Here is a 13,940-nt window from a genome sequence, read left to right as displayed (position 1 = left end):
GGGAATAAGCTGGAAAAGTGCAAGAGAGCAGTGATGTGCTGTTGGCAGCTTCAGTCTGGTGGGTCCGTTGGCTGGGCTTGGGGTGTTCTACGGTCAGTAGTCGTATGCTGTTAAGCAAGTCTATGTGGTTTGTTTTGTTGTTGCAACGTAGTGACGTTTGTGCGGATTGCTGTGTTTTAGGTTTGTGGTTGTGTTTGGTTAGAGTTTGAGAGGTTTATGCAGAGGGATGAAATGGTTAGTGGATTGGTTAGTTGGTATTGCGGTCCTTGCAATTGTGTCTAGGTGTGATGCTTGCTATCATTCACTATTCCATCCCAGTGTGGCACTTGCTAAACTTCAGTATTCTGTCTAGATGTGAGGCAGGCTAGTGATCACGATTCTATCAAGTGTGGCACTTATTCACAGTTTCATTTAAAGGAATGGTTCGCCCAAAATGTTTTATTTCAAAAATAGATAGGCAATATTAAAAAAAAACTGATTGCCATTTCCCCCCCACCCACCCAAGTCCCTAAGTAAAATTTTGAGCAATTCAAGCTCAAATTTTGCAAAAGCAAGCACATGGGCGCATCCATTTTGTGAAATGGATGCCCGTCTGTGCTGGCTTTTGCGGCACTAATGAAGTAAAAGCCAGCCAGCTGTAGTAAACAAAAGCTACCACTGGGTGGCTTTTCCTTCATTGTGCCGGGACTGAGGACGCGGACCGGAGACTACAGGCAGAAAAGCTGCAGCTGCATCTCGGTAAGTGCTATTTATTTTTTTTTTAAAAAATAAGCACTAGCTGCGTTTTTTTTCTAAGTTTTTCAGGCTGGAGGAGCCCAGAAAACATAACCGCAGCTTTAAAAACGTATTTATGTTTGCGGTCACTTTTGAAGCGACCGCAAACAAATACGTTAGTGTTTGAAAACACTGCAGTTTTTCTTTCCAAGTTTCTCAGGCTCCTCCGAGCCAGAGAAACTCAAAAAGAAAAACCGCGGCGTTTTCAAACACAACCGCGTAGTGTTTCTGCCTAAATCTGCTTTCCCATTTGGGGCTCTAGGGCTCCCCACGGGGGGCTCCCCACGGGGGACCAAACCCCGCCCCCCCCCCCCCCCAGAGCCCCAAATGGGAAATCTGCTGTAGGCAGAAACACTGCCGCATGTAAACACAACAGCGTTGTGTTTCTGCCTGCCTTGGCTTTCACTTTGGGTCTCCGGTGCTCTCCTGGGGGAGCACCGGAGACCCAAAGTGATAGCCAAGGCAGGCAGAAACACAACGCTGTTGTGTTTGAAAACACTGCGGTTTTTCTTTTTGAGTTTCTCAGGCTCCTCCGAGGCGGAGGAGCCTGAGAAACTTAGAAAGAAAAACCGCAGCGTTTTCAAACACAATAACGTTGTATTTGTGTTTGTGGTCGCTTCAAAAGCTACTGCAAACAAATACACTGTTTTTAAAGCTGCGGTTTTATTTCTATGTTTTCCAGGCTCCTCCAGGCCGGAAAATTTAGGGAAGAAAATGCAGCTAGTGTTTATTTTTATTAAAAAAAAATAGCACTTGCCGAGATGCAGCTGTAGCTTTTCTGCCTGTAGTCTCTGGTCCCCGTCCTCCGCGTACAGCACCAATGAAGGAAAAGCCACCCAGTGGTAGCTTTTGTTTACTACAGCTGGCTGGCTTTTCCTTCATTAGTGCCGCAAAAGCCAAAGCGAGCACAGCGGCGGGCATCCATTTCACAAAATGGATGACCCCCATGTGCTTTCTTTGAGCTCGATTTGCTCAAAAGTTTACATAAGGACTTGGAAAAAAAAATTGCCAATGGATTTTTTAATATTGCCCATCTATTTTTGAAATAAAAAATTTTGGGCGAACCATTTCTTTAAGTGTGGCGCATGCCAACATTCCTAATCCTGTCTAGATGTGACGGAAGTTAGAGTTGAGAATTCCATCTAAGTGTGGCACATGCTAATATTCACAATACTGTTTAGATGCAATGGAAGCTAAAAGTTAATTCCATCCAAGTGCGGTGCAATTCTATGGCAGTTTACGTTACGGAAGGTTAAGGTAGAATGGCGAGGGCTAAAGTGATTGCTCTACACCCCCACCCATGCCATACTCACAATTTTGTTGGTGTCTGGCTTCCTTGGCTTCCCCTGCGGACACCTGCAGACACATCTTGGAGCTGCCTCTGTAGGAGCCGCCCTTTGCCTCGTGACCCTTAGCTGCAGGGCTGCACGGGCAGAGGGCTGCCCAGGAAGGGGCAGCCAAACAGGAGCAGCGGGAGGTGGGTGTAAGAGGGATCGCGAAGAGAAGGAGGGCTGGGGCTAGGAGGTAACGGAGGAGCGGCAAGGGTAATGGCGCCCACTAAAAGTGTATTTTGGCCCGATTGAGGCCAGGAGGTGTGGGGGGGTGGGTCGCTGGGGGCTTTCTCACCTGGATTGCTGGAGCAGCACTGGGTGTATGCTGCAGTCAATACCTACATTTCTGTACGAGTAGGTTCCAGTACTAGAAAGCACACTGCAATGGAATGTTCTTTAGAATACTACTTTGCGTAATAAACTATGTAGTGTACAAATCTCTCGATAATCCCTGATACTTTTTACATTCACAGCCCCTTGTATGAAATGTAAATGCGATGTCATCAGTGATGTCATCAATGTCATCTTTGATGTCCTGGGTGTTAGACTTAGCAGTGCACGGTGGTGGCGCGAGTTATGGTTGCTTAGCTTGCCATAACTGGCGAATTTCAGGGGTTTGTCGATTTTACCTACAACCATAGCGTCCCCTTAAAGTTTTTTTTACTGAATTTCATAGGTTTTTATTAGTGCAACGTAACCATAACGTCCTTTTAAATGGATGAAGACCATTACCACCCTAGCTTCCCAAAGCGGCAACCCTGGGTGCTAAAAAATGATTTTTCTTCCCAAACCGGAACACCTACGGCGTCCTGGTGTAGGAAGGAAAATCGTTTAACAAGATGGTCACCATGGAAAGGGAAGGTGGGGTTCCATACAGGGCCCCTCTTCACTTCACAACATGTGTGCACGGTCTTCGCAGCTACGTGTTTTCTACAGCACGTGTGCATGTTCAGATGAGGCGCATGTGAGCTCTGATACATCTCATTTCTGCGTGTTTTTCTTCAACGTGTGTGCGTGGTCATCTCTGCTACGCGTTATGTACAGCACATGTGCATGGTCTTCGCAGCTACGTGTTATCTACATAGCTTGTGTTCAGTCTTGGCAACTATGTGTTTTCTACAGCGTGTGTTTGGATAAGGCGTGTGAGCACAGAAACGCATGTGCGTGGTCTTTGCAGCTATGTGTTATATACAACACGTGTGCACGGTCTTCACTGGTTAAGTGTTTTCCGTTAACTCCTCTGCACGGTTTTGTTCAAAGCGTGTGCTTGTTCGGATAAGGCGTGAGAGCTCGGAAACGCATGTGTGGTCTTTGCAGCTATGTCTTTTCTACAGCGCGATGGCGTGGTCTTCTCAGCTACGGGTTATCTACATCACGTGTGTGCAGTCTTTGCAGGTACGTGGTCTACAGCGCGTGTGCGCAGTTTTGACCGCTACATGTTTTCCGTTAACTCCTGCCTCCTTGGACAGGGCTGGGGATCTGGTACCGCCCTGCTTCCTGATGTAGAACATGGTGGTGGTGTTGTCGGTGAAGATCCTCACCACCTTGCCCTTGAGGGACGGAAGAAAGGACCCGAGGGCCCAAAACACTGCACGGAGCTCCAGGACGTTGATATGGAGGGACTTCTCTGTCGGAAGCCAAAGGCCTCTCGCGTGCAGATTTTCGGTGTGCGCTCCCCTCCCTTCCAGGGAGGCATCCGTGGTCACGGTCTCCTGGTGGGCGGGGGTCTGGAAGTCCATGCCCGCCGTCAGATGCGCGCGGGTGCCCCACCACCGGATCGCTCGTCGGAAACTCGTCGAGTGTGATCCTCTTCTCGAAGCTGCCCGTCTGGATCCAACGCGCGTCCAGGAACTCCTGCAAAGGGCGCATCCGGAGCCTGCACAGGCGGATGAGATAAATGCAAGAAGACATCATTCCGAGGAGGGACTTGATGGACCTCACCCTGGCCGCGTCTGCAGCCAGCATCCGCTGCACCTTGCCCAAGATGGCCCTCGTCCTTTCCTCCGACGGAGAGGCCAGAAGCGACACTGTCGAGCTTCGCTCCCAGAAACAGTTTGTCTTGCGCGGGCACCAGGTGGGACTTGGCGTAGTTTATGGAGAATCCCAGGTCCGTGAGTAGTTGGACGGTCCTTGCCGTGTGCTCCACGGCGAGCTCCTTCATCTTTGCTCGGATGAGCCAGTCGTCCAGGTAGGGGTAGACGTGGATCCCCTCTCGGCGCAGCTGCGCCGCCACCGGTGCGAGGCACTTGAACACCCTGGGTGCCGACCTCAATCCGAAGGGAAGGGCTTTGAACTGGTAGTGACGCCCTTGGACCACGAACCTGAGAAACTTTCGGTGTCCCTTTAGGATGGGAATATGGAAGTAGGCATCCTCCAAATCCAACGACGACAGGAAATCGCCCTCCTCCAGTTGACCCAGGACGTGTTGGAGGGTGACCATCCGGAACTTCTGTGCCTTGAATTTGTTCAGTCGTAGGTCCAGGATGGGACGCCATCCTCCCGTCTTCTTCACGAGGAAGTATCTTGAGTAAACTCAAGAGCGCCGAAGCCTCTTTGGGACAAGCTCGATGGCGCCCTTCTTGAGCATCGCCTTTACCTCCAAGAGAAGTTGAGGGACGTGATGTTCTTTCCTGGCCACAGGTGGGACGCGCGGGCACCTCTTTAGAAACTCGAGCGCGTGACCCTGAGCTAGGGCGTCCAGCACCCAAAGGTCGGTGGAGATGGACTCCCACACGCTGACGAAGCTCGCCAGCCGGCCTCCCACCGGGGTGCTTCGGTGGGGGCCCGACCCCACGGCCGGTTCAGTCCTGCTTCGACGAGGCTTTGCCGCCTTGTCCTCCTTGGCGACGACGGCGTGGTCCGCCCGACTTGCCTCGTCCCCTGTAAGATTTCTGTGACGACGAACGGGCCGCTTGACGGTAGGTGGAAAATCCGCCGCTGGAACCTTTGGAGGCACTGTTTGCCTCCGCCGCTCCGAAAGGGCGGCCGCCGTTGCTGGAGATCCCCAAGAGCCCGGGCAGTCTCCGTGTCCGCCTTGATGGCTTGAAGGGAATCGTCCACTGTTTTCCCAAACAGGTTGTTTCCGTCGAACGGCATGTCCAAGACTCTGGTCTGCACGTCAGTAGCCTTGAGCCATCCACGCCGCCTAAGGCACACGCCGTTGCCCAACTGGCGAAATCCAGTGTAAGCGATGTCCGTCGCAATCGTATTGGCGTGGTCCGACGCCACCTCTCCTTCCTGCAAGATCTCTAGGGCTTCCGCCCTCTTGTCGTCTGGTAGGAAGTCCAGCAGGGGGGCCAGTTTGTACCACAACTCCCGGGCGTAGCGGGCTACGATAGCCAAGGCATTGGCCGCCTTAATCGTCGTCGCTGCCGACGAGATGACTCTGCGTCCCATCGTGTCCAATTTCTTTCCCTCGCCGTCCGGCGGGGAGGTCGACGTAGAGGCCGCGCCCCCCCCCCCCCGCTTTCTTCCTGGCCGCCACGGAGACGACCGAGTCCGGGGTCGGCTGTGCCCGAAGGCACAAGGGGGCCGCATCCGGGACCCGGTACTTCTCGTACTGATCCCTTCTAGCCGGCGTCATGGATGGGTTCTTGAGGAGGGCGAGGCCCTCATCCCAAATATCGTCTGGTAGAGGTACAGCGAGGACCGTCTTCCTCTTGGCCTCGCGCCGTTGATAAAGGAAGCCTTCCTTCTCCTCTTCCGGGCAGAGCTGGAAAAGCTCGGATGCCCTGGCGATCATGGAGTGAAACGATCCAATCTCGTCGGGCGGGGAAGCCCGGGTGGGAGGTGACGGGAGATCCTCGTCGTAAACCTCCTCGTCTGTACCCGCTGCGGCCGTTTCAGTCCCCGTATCATCCCCACGTGTCGTGGACGGGGAGGAGGGCTGAACAGGGCGCGATGGCTGAAAAGGAGGTGGAGGATGAATCCTCCTCCTCTTAGGGGGAGGGCTCCCAGAAGGGCCTGGCTCCGGGTCCCCCGTCGGGAGCGGTTCCTCCGTTGGTGGTAACGGCAGTCTCGTCCTTATCTCCGAGCATAAGGACTGTATAGCCAACAAAATGGCCGCAGAGTTGTCTTGCGGCACTGGTTGAGGGGAGTCCGATGGGCGGTCAGGAGCTCCGTCGGCACCCTCGACGTTCTCGTCGTATCCTACGTCAGGGTCCCTCCCGACGGGCTGGTCTTCATCCACGCCAACGCCGTGGCTTAAGACTTAGATCAGCTCCTCCTCAGAGGTTGAGGCCGAATCCACGAAGACCTCCTGCCCCCCCCTTTTTCTTCTCCGTCAGAGGTTTCACGGGGGTCCTGTCGATGGGCATGAAAGAGGACTCCCTCCGCGGTGGCAGGGAGACTCTGGGCCCCGAGGTCGCCACCACTGGTGTAGCCTCCACAGGCTGAGCCAGGGCCGCCGCGACTGTCTCAATAGAGGCCTTGGCCGGGTGGATTAAGGCTTTCACCACCTTAGGTGCGCTCACCTCCTTCTCCTTGGGGGGGGGGGGGGGGGGGGGGGGTCACCGCCTCGCTCCCCCTCCGATGGGGCCTTCAAGCTCGACCGGGGTCTCTCCAGGAGCTTCACCGGATGCTCGGCCTTCCTCTTACCAGAGCGTTGGCTCGTGGTTGATGGCGCCGGGGAGGATGCGCCCTGCCTGGCGCCCATAGAGCCCGACCGTTCGGCGCTCCCGGTGCCAGCGGACTCGCGGTGCTTGGCCTTCTGTTGGACCCCCGTCGCCGGGGCGCCCTCAAAGGTCTTAGAAGACCGCTCGGACTTCTTCTCGCCTGACGGGCTCTTTCCTTCCAGCCAGTTGGCAAGACGTTGATGGCGGTCCTTCATGGTCCGCTCCGACATATTGCCGCAAAACGCACAGTCCTTCTCCACGTGCGTCTTGTCCTCATGTAGGCAGTAAAGGCAAAGGGAGTGTTCGTCCTCAGACATTCTGAAGCTGGCATCCAGGGCAGACCCTGAACAGCTTTCCGGCCGTCGAGCTTCCTTTCTCCTGGGCCATGTCCGAGATGGGCCTGAGAAACTTCTGGAGTCCTCCAAAAGCGTGGCTCGACGAAATCTTCACCCTTGAGGGGCGTAGACGAATCCGACACGGGTCCCCGTTAATCGCATGAAAAAACGAGCTTGAGGCTCTTTTGACCGAAAAAAAGATTTTTTTCTGAGAAAAAACGTGAAAAAAGCACTAACGCTCGAGAGCAATAGCATGAGGATCCCAACACTTCAACGTGCGGTAAAAATCTGAAGATGGCTGCCAGAGGCAGGGATTAGGTAGAGGGCAGTCATTGGCTGTGGTCAGTATGACGCAGAGATCAGTGATTGGTTACTACTACGAAAGACAGATCAGAAACAAAACTGATACGGATTTTTTCTTTACCGAGGATTCCCAGCCTGACGACAGGGAATATTCATGAGCATGTGAATCCATGCCAGACCCCATGCTGGAGAATTGTATATATCCTCTTCTAAAGAGGGGTCCGAAAGTCTTGGAAACTTAGCTTTGGGGTCCAAAGGGCTTTCATCCCTTGGCCTCCTTGGTGTGGGTTGTTCTGAACGGGAAACAAACCTGCCGAGCCTTTCCATACAGTTCTCAATCTTTTCTCTTGTCCAAACCAAGGACCTAGAATGGTCTAGGTGGAAAAATGTCTTGATCGTGTTCATCCGTCGAAAAGCATCGAGGTTTTCGTCTCATCGTCGAGAATAGCCCTTCGCCCTCAGAGAACTCCTCCTGGGGCACCGATAGAGGTGAGACGTCTGCACTTCTCCTTCCACTTATGGGTGGGTTCCGGTACCCCCCCTTACCTTGGGCGTTTCCATGGGCCTCGGCACATCCCCGGCCTGCTGCTTCTTTGAATTGGCAGCAACAATCCTGGCTAAGCTGCCGGGGACGTCCTCCGTAGTGGGGAGCCGCGTAGCTTCAGCCTGTAATGGGTTGCCTTTTTTTGGCGTACCGGGGCCTTGTCTTCTGTGACCACCTTCTTTGGCGAAACCGGAACCCTATCGTTGCAGGCACTTTCTTGTGATGCGTCTCGGCAGAACTGGATATATTGGGGTAGTGCGCTTTGTTTTCATTCGCCCGGTCGCTAGGCGCAATTGTGGCTGTGGAGGCCTGCCGATCCAGACGGTCGGCGGGTGCCACCGGAGCTTCCGGTGTACCCAGTGGCGCTGAAGTTTTCTTAGACCTGGCTGAAGATTGACTTTGGGTTGTGCGCTGTGTACATGTTCGTCTTTGTCGCCGGGGTGCGACTTCCCCAAAGCAGTGCCTAAGCAATGCTAGCGGGGCCGGGGACAGATGATGCAGAACGCGAGCATTCTGTCGAATGGTCAACAACCTCTGGTTCGGAGGTATGATAGTCATTCTCGCCGTTGTCACATTCGGTAGCTGTGGCAGCAGGAGAAAATTCGGCCTTCGACGTACCGCAGGCCGCCCACCGCTTGACTCTACGCTCCTTTAATGTCTTAGGACGGAGGAGCTTACAAGCCGCGCATCCTTCCTCCTTGTGATAGAGCGGCAAGCACCGGATACACCGTCTGTGCCCATCTTTACAAGGGAATTTGCTCCTACAATTAGGGCAACACCTAAATGGAGTCCTCTCCATGGCTGAGGATGGGTAGAGTGACCAAGACCGAAAGGGAAAGGCATTCGCAATTTGTATATAAAAGGTCCACCCCGACCCCACTCTCCCTACTGTATAGGCCGGCGGAAGGCCCAGCCATGTGGTCGGCTGCACCGACTGGATCACAGTCCGTCGAGTTTCTGAAGGTCTTCGGCAGGTCTGGAACAGCGACGGATAGGGTGATGTGGATATTTTATATAATTATTCGACCAAAGATCGATGGGACAATAAGTGAAGTCTTTGACGAGCTCCGCATCAAGGCGACCAGTATGCTGGGCGGAAAAAACAATCTGAGGGACATCGACGCGTGAGGGATTTTGGGTACACTACACGTCACGTATTGATAGTGTTACAGACACACCCATGTCGAAGTCCCCTTTCGATTATCGAAAGGCAAGATTCAATACTCTACAGTAACCCCTGGATGTCAGACCATATGCACAGTATGTTTCTAATCAGAATAACAAAACATCAGAAATGTAATTTGCCTGGACATGTTCAAGGACTTCGAAATGTGCGACAGGTAGCCTACCTTTGGGGCCTGAAATTGCATTTCAATGCCAAGCCTAGAAGGTGTCCGAGACAGATCAATGCCCTGCACTGATCAAGTAATGGGTGCTTATGTTGCAGGTCAGCATCTCTGAGTTCAATAACTTGGAAAGGGTTTTAGGTGGTGTTGGTGTGTGACCACCAGAAGATGCCTCCTTTGGCTGGTTGAGAGCAGGCTTTTGGAGATAAAGCCTACTGCAAGGGTGTGCCCTGTGGTACACTCTTAGGGGGCTTTTCAGGGTTTAGTGTGTCCCCTTCACCAGTCTTCTGGCAGAATTCCAATTGAGAGGAGTCTGGTTTTCAGGGATGCCTAAACTTTCCTTTGTACCCCCAGCCTCCAACCCCAAATTGCTTTTTCTAGGATCTGACCTTGTTGTGGCCAGATTGTCATAGTGAATTAACCCAGCCACTGCAAGCTCTTTCTTAAATATGGTCCCAAGGTAGCACATATGGCACCTGTGACATAAATGCTTTTTAAGACCCCCAGGTTGCAATCAGATATAGCGCATTAACAGCACAATTGACAGTGGGATACAAGTCTATTTCTGCCATTTGGTTTTTTTGGACATTCATTTTGTTGGCGAAACCAAAGGGCAGGCCTAAAATGGCCATTAAGCACACATGCAGTCACTGATCCCATTCCCTCCATCCCATGGAGCTGGTTGGACAGGTTTAGAGGTTTAGACATGGCCACTACATATCCTGGGGGATTCGACAGGGGGAGCAGTCCTGGGAGAGCAGCGTTTTTTGGGGCCAACCTGATAAAGCATCAAATTGGAGGGCTGGCTTAGGCCACCCACTGCGTGTATGGGATATTTAGGGGTGATCCTGTTGCTACACTGCAGTGTCAGAATGTTCGAGATTGCAGCAGGTTTACTTACCTGCTGGATGATTTCCACTGAAAAGCCTGTTGCTTGTCTGGGACCAGCTCTGGCCCTACTGGCTTGACCTAGGGTCAAGGGGCTTAGCTCCGGTTCGGATTTTCTGCTGTTAAACACTTCTGCACGGTCATCGTCGGCTGGGTCAAGTTTCCCATACAGGGACCATTTTGGGGGAAATAGTACGTTGGGCAAGCTCAGGGCAATCCAATACAGCAGCAGGTTAGCTGAGAGGCAGCAAGTGTTTCCATTAGATTTTCATAAATGTGAATTGTCTTCCTGACGTGTCAACCTCAGAACTTATTTGCTTGGACTTGGTCATTTTTCAGTTTCCCTATGTGAATGGTAATTCCCACCCTCCCCCCCCTCACCTAGTGTTTTACTCTTTTTATAGGTGAACTTTTTAATATGTCTCACCATAGTGAGTGTTTGGATTTAGAGTCTTATACATTTTGGGCTTAGGCTGGGTTACCCCGTTGGGCTTCCCTTTTTAATTTCTCTTATTAGCTCTTGGGTGTACTACTGTTCCCAAAGTAAAGTTGGATTCCCATCCCCTTTACATTTTATATAGCCAGAACACCCCACTTAAGTGGCGTGCTGGGGAGATGCACTGTATCGTCTCTCACTTAACTTGTAATTGTAGCACAAAATGTACTAGCTAACGAATGGTTGGTGGCAGTGAAACTACTTTTAGTCATTACTTGCAGGTTGTCAAATCCGTCATGGCAATGCACAGGAGGGCCACCATTCTGCTAGAATGGCAGGCTCCTTTTGCCATTTCTCATTCGCTTGTTCCCCCCCCCCCCCCCCCCCGAGGTCTCCTTCTGCCGTTCCATGCAGGAAATAACATGGTCTTCGGCGGGAATCCGTTGTATTCCCTGCCGAGGCTCCAGAGTGTCAGAAAGCAGGAAGCGAGGGAGAAGTCCAAAACTCTGCAGCCCTTTCTCTCACCTTGCCCGAAAGGAACCAAATCCAACTGGGGGCTGGCTCTTCTGATTGGACATCTAGACCCCCCTGCCTTTTGGTAAAATGCAGAGAGTTTGCAGAAATTGTGCTGTAGTTCCTGATAAATACTCCAATCCTGGAAGTTGCTTAAAAGCAGACCAGTGGAGCTGAATCCAAAGAGGAAGATGGAAAGACGTTTCTAGCGATTTGAAGCGACCAGAGAGCCTGCTGTGTAACCGGTGCCCGATGTAACCCTTCCTTCCAATAAACCTGGGGGGTCCCGATGTGACTACTCCTACCCAGAGACTGGCGAGATCCACTAGTCTTGAGAAGACTTGCAAAACGAACCATCCTCGACATGCTGTGACCTTGCAGAACGCCAATACCAGGGGACCTTGAGCCTGAGTGCGGTGCATGGTCTTCCGAAGTAAGATTTTGTCCGAAACATTGGTGGACTCCTGCTGGACCTCCATAGACACGATCTGAATCCCTTGTGTCCTCTCAGAGTGCAGGACCCAGTGTGCAGAGAATCCGACCGCCAATATTCATCCTTAATCTGGTTCCTGTAAAAGTGCACCAAATCCACAGTATCGCGGGAAACTGCAAAGAGTTTTTGTTGGAAGCCTCCCCAGTTGATGACTGCTGCCAGTTTTCCTTCAGTGTCCATTGCTTCAGTCTCCACACCAAGAATCTAAAGACTGGATCCTGTGCTGCAGCATCCACCCAGAGGCTGTTCTTTTCTGCTTAAGTACTGTGCTGGCTTGGGTAATACTTAAGTCTTGTGTGAATCCTGTGTGGCTGAGTGGGCGATTGGAGTGTTTGGTAGCTTGCCCATACTGTTCGCCCAGGCCTAATGCTGGAACGCATATAGGGAGACTTCTGTGAAGTCCCTGAACACTTAACTCTGAAGCGAATACTTACTTGAAGAACATAACTTCTAGAACTCTGACTTTCCTGCAACTGAAACAGTCTGACCTGCCTACAGCTGCCTCCTAGACCACTAGGGTCGTTCTACTGCCTCTGAGAAAACTCATGCTATGGACTAGGGTAGGACTTTGATGAGGCTTCTTTCTGAAAATTATAGCAATTGTAAAGGTATGTGCTTGTAAATGAGCTAGTGTTGTAACTATCTATGCAATCGATTAAGTTACAAAGTGTCTAAAAGTTAATACCTTTAAGTTGCTTGTTCCTCCTTTGAAACCTATTGAAGTTATTTCAATAGCTTTGAATTGTGGTTCCCACTTCTAAAAAGTAACAGAGTTGATAGTTTTATCATTTCTAAAGTAAATGAGTGTAAAAGCCTTCAAATAGGTTTTACCCACCTCGATTAGCTGTGTGCTCTTCTAAAATGTGTGTTATGGGGTTTTGCTTTCTCTGCTTTAGTGCATTTCTAAATCAGACTGAGTTCATAGTTGTCCGAGTTGCTTGTACCCCCGAACTCCATAAAAGTATATGCGGTTCCTTGCCTACCTTGAAACACATTGTGTCTTGGGTTGGGTTTTCCCTGAACTGCTTTAGAACACTTCTAAAATAGTCAAAACGTTTTTGCTTACCTTCAAACTGTATAATACACTTCTGAACAGTACGTTTGGTTACTTACTGACCTTGAATAACGGCTGCTCTTCTTAAACGGTAATATTGCGGAGTCAATTAAAATAAGTACTATGGCTTGCCTGACTGAAGTCTGTGTGGTTAAAGAGTACATGGCAAATTACTCACCAGTTGGGTTGTACTTTCCCTAAATTGCTACTGGGCACTTCTAAACTAGTTTCACTAGGTTCTTACTTGTCCTTCAGTAGCTTAAGCCCCCCCCCCTAGAAAGTATACAAGTTATAACGCTCCCTCGAAACGGTGTTCTAAAAAGTAACATTGGTATGTAACTTTCCATTCTTGATAGAAGTTATACATGCTGCAAGATAGACTTGTAACATTGTTGGCCTAATTAAGTGGGTCTATAACTGCATTGCACTGTATATTGGGACCAATAGGGCCTACTACCCAGGAATTACTTATTTTATTCTAAAAGTATACACAACCTGGTTTTACTCCCCAAGAATAGCTTAATGGCATTCTGAATGCGTTACAGGTTTGACTCACCTCGACTGCTTATTGTAATTTAAATAAAGTTATACTTTGGTTTGAAAACCATAAGTATTCAGTTGGTTTTTATAGCTGTGTTTATATGATGTTATGGTACTTCCTTCCCAAAGATTTATCTTGGCCTACTTGCATTTAAATAAACCCTCTATTTTTTACAATACATAGTGTTTCTTTGGACCATATATATGTTACAATGTCTTTGTACCAAGCTAGAGCCCTCTCTTCCTCCTAAGGTAAGCATAGCTGCTCTGTCTCCGCTACCAAATGTTATCAGTTGGTTCAGCCTTATAATAAGAGTGGAGTTTTGTACTGCCTCAGATATTTTTATGAAGCCAATGGTTGGACTTTAGAAATAAAGGGTCCAAACAGCGGGCATGCCATATTCTGCACCCTAGACCTGCACGGTTGCCTAATTGATGGCGCTAGAAACAGCTATGTTGGTGCAAATTTCACATCCATGCTCTCCTCCCTCTCGCCCCACAGAGTAGGGATTTTCAGCATTCCATGCTGTGCAACCATCTACTTTGTGCAATAGTTTCATGCATTAGGATACACACAAGGACTGTTTGTAATGCAGTATATAGTCCAGTCTATTGACTCAGCTCTGTACCATGCATAGCAACAGTATGTACATTTGTGGCTCTGCCACTAATTGGCCAAATTCAAAGAGCCACAAGTAATTTGCTGAAGTGCCTCAATAATAAATCAGTAACTTTTGGATTAGAATATTCATGATTAACCACCAACCATT

At 50.4% G+C, this 13,940-nt stretch overlaps 1 protein-coding gene across 1 annotated transcript in view; it reads right to left on the bottom strand.

The window, feature by feature from the left end:
• Positions 1-13,940, bottom strand: part of NUP153 (nucleoporin 153) — a 1,189,258-nt gene that overhangs the window by 898,663 nt on the left and 276,655 nt on the right. The gene's annotated exons all lie outside the window — the stretch shown is intronic.

Source organism: Ambystoma mexicanum, chromosome 5p, assembly GCF_040938575.1.
Source record: "Ambystoma mexicanum isolate Mex_15411 chromosome 5p, UKY_AmexF1_1, whole genome shotgun sequence".
Taxonomy (NCBI): Eukaryota; Metazoa; Chordata; class Amphibia; order Caudata; family Ambystomatidae; genus Ambystoma; species Ambystoma mexicanum.
The sequence above is the reverse complement of the archived record's forward strand: the minus strand, read 5'-3'. Positions and strand labels throughout refer to the sequence as shown.